Here is a 5789-nt window from a genome sequence, read left to right on the forward strand (position 1 = left end):
TCTTTATCCCCCATCCTCTTACATGGGTCATTGGAATGGCAGAGAAGGAAGGTAGAGGACTTGCCTACTGGTTATTACTGATTGTTTGACCTGTCCACAGGACTCCTCAGGATCAGGTGTCTTTGACGACCTCTGTGTCCTGCAGGAGAAACACAAAGCTTTTATTTGGCTGCACATGGTTTTCTCTGCCTACGTTCTCCAAGCAACCAGTCTTCTTGGTGGTCAGGGGTAGCTATAGAGAGGCAGAATTGTCAAATGTTTAAGAGTTTAGCATCACTTGGACTCACATCCTGGGCATGCCATATGTATGTGTAACGTTGGGAAAATTTTTTAAATTTCCTAAGCTTCAGATCTTCATCTGCAAAGTGGAGATTTGTATATTACCTAGTTCATAGAGTTGTCGTGAGGACAAAATGAGGTAATTTAATATAAAGTGCATATCACAGTATTTGGCAGACAGTAAGTGTTCAGTGACTGCTAGCTGCTATTGTTAGCATTGCTATTGTTATTATTACTGACATCATGTTCATGAAACTACCAAAAGGAGTCCATAGGTTCACTCTGCTCTTGAGACCTCCAGATCTCTTTCTCCTTCTCCTTTCCCCAGGCCAAGGAAATTTTTCTCATCTGAGACAGAGGTCTATGTTCTCTACCACTTTCCCCTGGATTCTCCACCTCTAGTTGCATACCATTTTATCTTTACATTTTTCTAGGGTCATATATCAACACGTTCTCCAATAGCTTTATGTTTTGTTGTGTTTGCTGTTTTTGTTTTGTTTTGTTTTGTTTTGTTTTGTTTTGTGGTGGGGAACAGGGCTTCTTTTCCAAAAACTGTCCTGGGCAAAGGATAGGAAGGAAGGAAAAAGGGAAAATACGAAAAGAAAAAAAGCATTAATTCATATCTCAAAATATTATTTAGCCACATAGATGCAAAGTGGTATGAAAACATTAAAAAAAACTAATTCTTTCTGGGGAAAGAGCCAAGAAAGGTTCTCTAAAGGAAAGGACAAATTCCATTTTGTGCACGTATCTTTAATCTTGCTGGGTTCCTAGTACATCATAGGCATTTACTAATTTTTTTTTTTGATAAATGAAATAAATTCTTGTAAGAGGGACTAGCATGCACAAAATCATGAGCCTTAAAAATGTTTCGATGTTCAGAGAAATAATAAGTAGAAGGAAGCACGGTTTTAGAAGGTGAGGGGGAGAGAGGAAATAATAGAAATTTTTAAATGCTACAGAACTAAGCAAGATAAACTCATTGCTCTTACAAAAAAGTTTAAATTTTTCCTATAATCTAAGTATTGATTTAAGCAGGGAGGTAACAATATCAGTTATAAATAATTGGGGTGTGGTATAAGACTAGACATAAGAGAGAATAGAGAATTAGGCAAAGTCTATAGTGGTCCAGAAAAGAAGATTGAATTATTGGACATAATTATATGTTCCTTTGTAATCCTATTATGTGTCCACACCTTTGTCACAGCCTTGGGGAGAGGAGGGCTAAGTGAACTTCCCCACCCATTCACATTGGGCTCGACTATGTCTTCCTTTGACATAGTTGTTAGTGAGCACAACTTAAGCAGAGACCTGAAATGTGCTCGTGTAGTTTGGGAAACCCTTTTAGCTCTGGGGATCTACCAAGAGAAGAACACACCCCAGTAGCCACGGATCTCCAGCCCAGAATGAGACACATGCTGCGGGCCTGAATCCAACATACAGCCTGCAGCTTGGTGCCTAGACTCTACAGTCCAGCCTCACCCAACCAAGACCCATGAGAATAAAAAAGTGTTGTTCTAGGGTGGCCACTGAATTTTAGTTTCTTATAGGGTGCTCTGGATTCCAAAACTTGGGGTCTTCAAAACTTAGTAGTCTCTTCCACACATTGCTGTCTCTGCCATTGACAATGCTTACAAGACCTTTAAAGTAGTACTTTAAAAGGTGTGAGAAAGTTCTACATTCTTGACTGGAGTTTTTGAGGAAGACTGTTACTTTGTTCCTAGGGGAAAAAAAAAACAAAAAAACAGAATAGTAGCAACCCATTGTTTGAAAGAAAAACCCAAACTCGATGAAATAACTCCCATACGACTGCTTTCAGAATGAAAGGTTAAGGTTTAATAATGTAAATTGGACAATCTATAAGAGCTTCCATAGATTGTGTTTTTAGAAAATATTTCTTTTCACAAACTGGATTTGAGCCACACTATAAGTACCCATTACTGAACATTTGCAGAGTTGTCAGTCTCACTCCGTAAATACCTGAGATGTCAAGAATAGATAGAGAGGATGGTACAAAAGTCTTACCTTCACATTATGCTACTTACTGAAAAGAAGCTGGACAGGCTGAGCAACATATGCTCACCTGGACGACTGCGTTTCAATGAAGCATTGCTTACGGCAGAAAAACCCTTTGGGGCTATGGTGTTGTAATACCTTTCAATGGCTCCTAAGGCAAGACCACAACGTAGTAGCTAGGTGTGGACTGTTGCTTGAAGAGAGTGTATCTTCTCTTTGTCAATCATTCTGGATGAGCTCCAATATGAGGCAGAAAATGAGGATTCAGGGCCTTAGATTGGGCCTGGAATCTTTACTTTGGACCTAGGACGTGGACGTAGGAGGTTAGACGGGGCTCTCAATCAGAGACATGAGGGGACATTTTTGGCAAGGAGATGTCAGCCGGCTTGAAGTTGGATCAGTAAGAGATCTGATGTCCAGTGTACGCTAACAGTAGCCACTTTTATAGTAATTATAAGTTACTCTCTTTGTTGCAGTTTCCTTCCATGATGCCTGGACCTTTAATAGTCTAGTTAACATTGTATCTTGGTCTCAGTTGTGTTGTGGAAAATTAGGAAAGGGCCTATCTCTTTTATCAGATAGAGAGGAGCAAGTGTCAGGCTTGCTTGAGATCAGAAAGGCAGTAGTGGTGGTTGTCATTCTTGGAGGAAAAGAGAGCTGAGCCCATATGTTTAGTGGTCTCATGAGGATGGCCAACGGCAGAGACAGCAGTGTAATGAGGAGGCCACCTGCTCCTGAGCATATGGGAGGCAGTACCCACGAAAACTCTCAAAAATAAAGGAGTCTAATTTCCAGTGATTAGGCTGGTAGAGGTTCAAGCTATGATAATTTAGAATTAAAAGAAAACATGATCTTATTTTATAGTTACTAGCTGGTAAAATCTGGAACACATGGATTATAGAAATTATTCAATTTATCACTAAATATTTTTCTAATTTATAAAAAACTAATGAAATGTCGTAAGAAAAATTAAAATCACAATCCAAAATGTAAATTCTGAAAGATAAATGTTTTTCACTTAAAAAAAGTCTCTATCTTTGTAAACAATAACTTGTATGGCAAATTACCACTTACTTGAACATATGGAAGTAATGTAGCTGGCTGGATGTTTTGTGGGGACCATCAGGAAGAAGTTACCTAAATTAAGATGCTTTTCTTAATGCCAAGAACATATTAATGAGACAGAGGAAATCATATTTTTGGCTTTTTAAAGATACATTTAACTTCTGTCTTTAAAAACCACTCTCCTGAAATTAAAGCATTACATTTTGGGGAAAAAATATATACTTTCAAAGTGTACATTGATTACAGTATTGCAGAATATTGTTTCTTGGTTAATTATTTATAACAGCTTGAAATCATTTCCCTATCCAAGTTAATTTAAGAACCACACTGAGAGGAAAAAACAAGCTTTGTCTCCCTGTTCAAAAGAAGAAGATATATCTGATACTTTTGGATGAAGTTTAGGTTTTAATTGATACTCTTTAATATCATTTAAAATATTTAAATTTTAAAAAATATTTTTTAAACAAAAGGCCTGACATTTTATTTATTCACTTCTAACATTTGTAAAATAGAAAACCTAACAAAACTTATTTTTGTATGGACGTGGTCTTTTTGCTTTACTTGGAATCTTACATGAGTAAGGATAAGTTTCGGTATAATGTATGGCAAGGAAAGTGTATCCTCTTCCATGAAGACTTTAAGAGCAAAGGCACTGGCTGAGCACACAGGCCACTGAACTCCTCTGTAGCACCTTGGTATACATATTATATATTCAGGATCATCTTAAATACCTTAAAGAATGATATGGTGGTATAACATATAAATTAGAAAACTTAATTACAGTAGAGTAATTAATCTAAGTTTTCTAAGATACACATCCCTGTTTTTTACAGTAAAGATAATATGGACATCGCAAAAAGACACAAAAAGTCTTTTAAGCGTGCTCTTAAATCATTCGTTAAGTAATCCCAGTTCTCAACATGTCAAAAAATTGGACTGTCCTATGTGAAAGGGCAAATGGAGACACTTCTGCTTCTCAGAAAGTGGAGTAACAATGGTTAATTTGTTTTATTTTATTTTTATTTTTGTTTTTTTCTTTACCACTTCTTCTGGGGTAATTTGGAATTTTAAATCCTTAACCTCTTAATGCATTTTCTCTTGCGAATCATTACTTTCTTGCTTTCAGTCACAAGCACAGTCCAGGTCTTCTTCTTATTAATATTTATTTACTAACTTATTTATAGAACAGATGAAGCTATGCCTCATTAGCACTGGAAATTTTCAGGGCCTGGTCAGAGAGATAAATTATAGGAAGTGGGGGACCTAACTCCCTGAGAATGCTAACACCCTTTTATCTAGAAGAAAAATAAGCAACCTATGTATATTACAAAAAATAAGATAATTTATTATTTAAAAGCTATTTTGATCTACAAAAGCTGCACAACAATTAAATATTCTTCCTAATATAGGATTTATTAAAATGTTCCTTCACCACTTCTTAAATGTATATCTTTTCAAAGCACAATGGTATATCATCACAAATAGAATCAGTTGGGAGGGATATCACCAGATGCCAGCCAAAGGAACTTCAGTACATAAAAATGAAATGTGTTAAGACTAGAGACCTTTCTATTATTAATAAAATGGAGTGCCATGAGGAAGTGCAAAGAGACAAACGTTAATAGCAAAGTCATGAATTAAATAGTGACTTAAAAGCAGGAGTTCCTTAGCTCTCCATCACATAACACCTACCTATTAAAGTTTATTCAGTGGGGAGTGATGGCACAGAACTATTGCTTCAAAGGAATACTATCATTCAACAAATAGAAAAATTATTTCAATATCAAGGATGTTAGAGTATGTGACATCAAGAACCTATTGCAGTTATTTTACTAATACTAGCTTATGTACAAAAAAGTCTCATGCCTTTCTTGGCTCCACACACATAACAGCATTCTATGAACCTTTATATAATGTATATTTTCATTACACCAAAACAAAAATCAAACCTGCAGTTTCTCTTGTCTGAACTTGCTACACCAGAGTTGAGTTTTGCAATATAACATGATAAAAACATTAATACTAAAACAGAAGTCTCAAAATATAGAGGAGGTTAATTCATACACATTCATCACCACCAAAAACTCCAATAACCAGGTACAGCTTTGGATCCAATCTATGCAATGCTCTTGATACTACTCCTGTAACAGCCACTTTGAAAAACTCACAATTAAGGTAAAGGAGCTCTTCTCATGTCTCTGTAATAGAAAGGAAAAGGGACTTTACCTTTAATGAAGTTCACCTTCACAACCCATCAATCTTAATTTAAGTACCTTGAGTAAAACATAAGTGTCATATTCATTTCTAATTCTTCAGTGCCTAACTTGCATGAAGTCCATTGGTTAATTAGTTCTCATAGAAGCTTATTGAGTAGAAAAATAAATGAAATAAGTACAACTGTCTAGAATATTCTTATCTACATATTAATA

The sequence above is a fragment of the Propithecus coquereli genome, unplaced genomic scaffold, assembly GCF_000956105.1.
Source record: "Propithecus coquereli isolate 6110/MARCELLA unplaced genomic scaffold, Pcoq_1.0 Scaffold22, whole genome shotgun sequence".
Taxonomy (NCBI): Eukaryota; Metazoa; Chordata; class Mammalia; order Primates; family Indriidae; genus Propithecus; species Propithecus coquereli.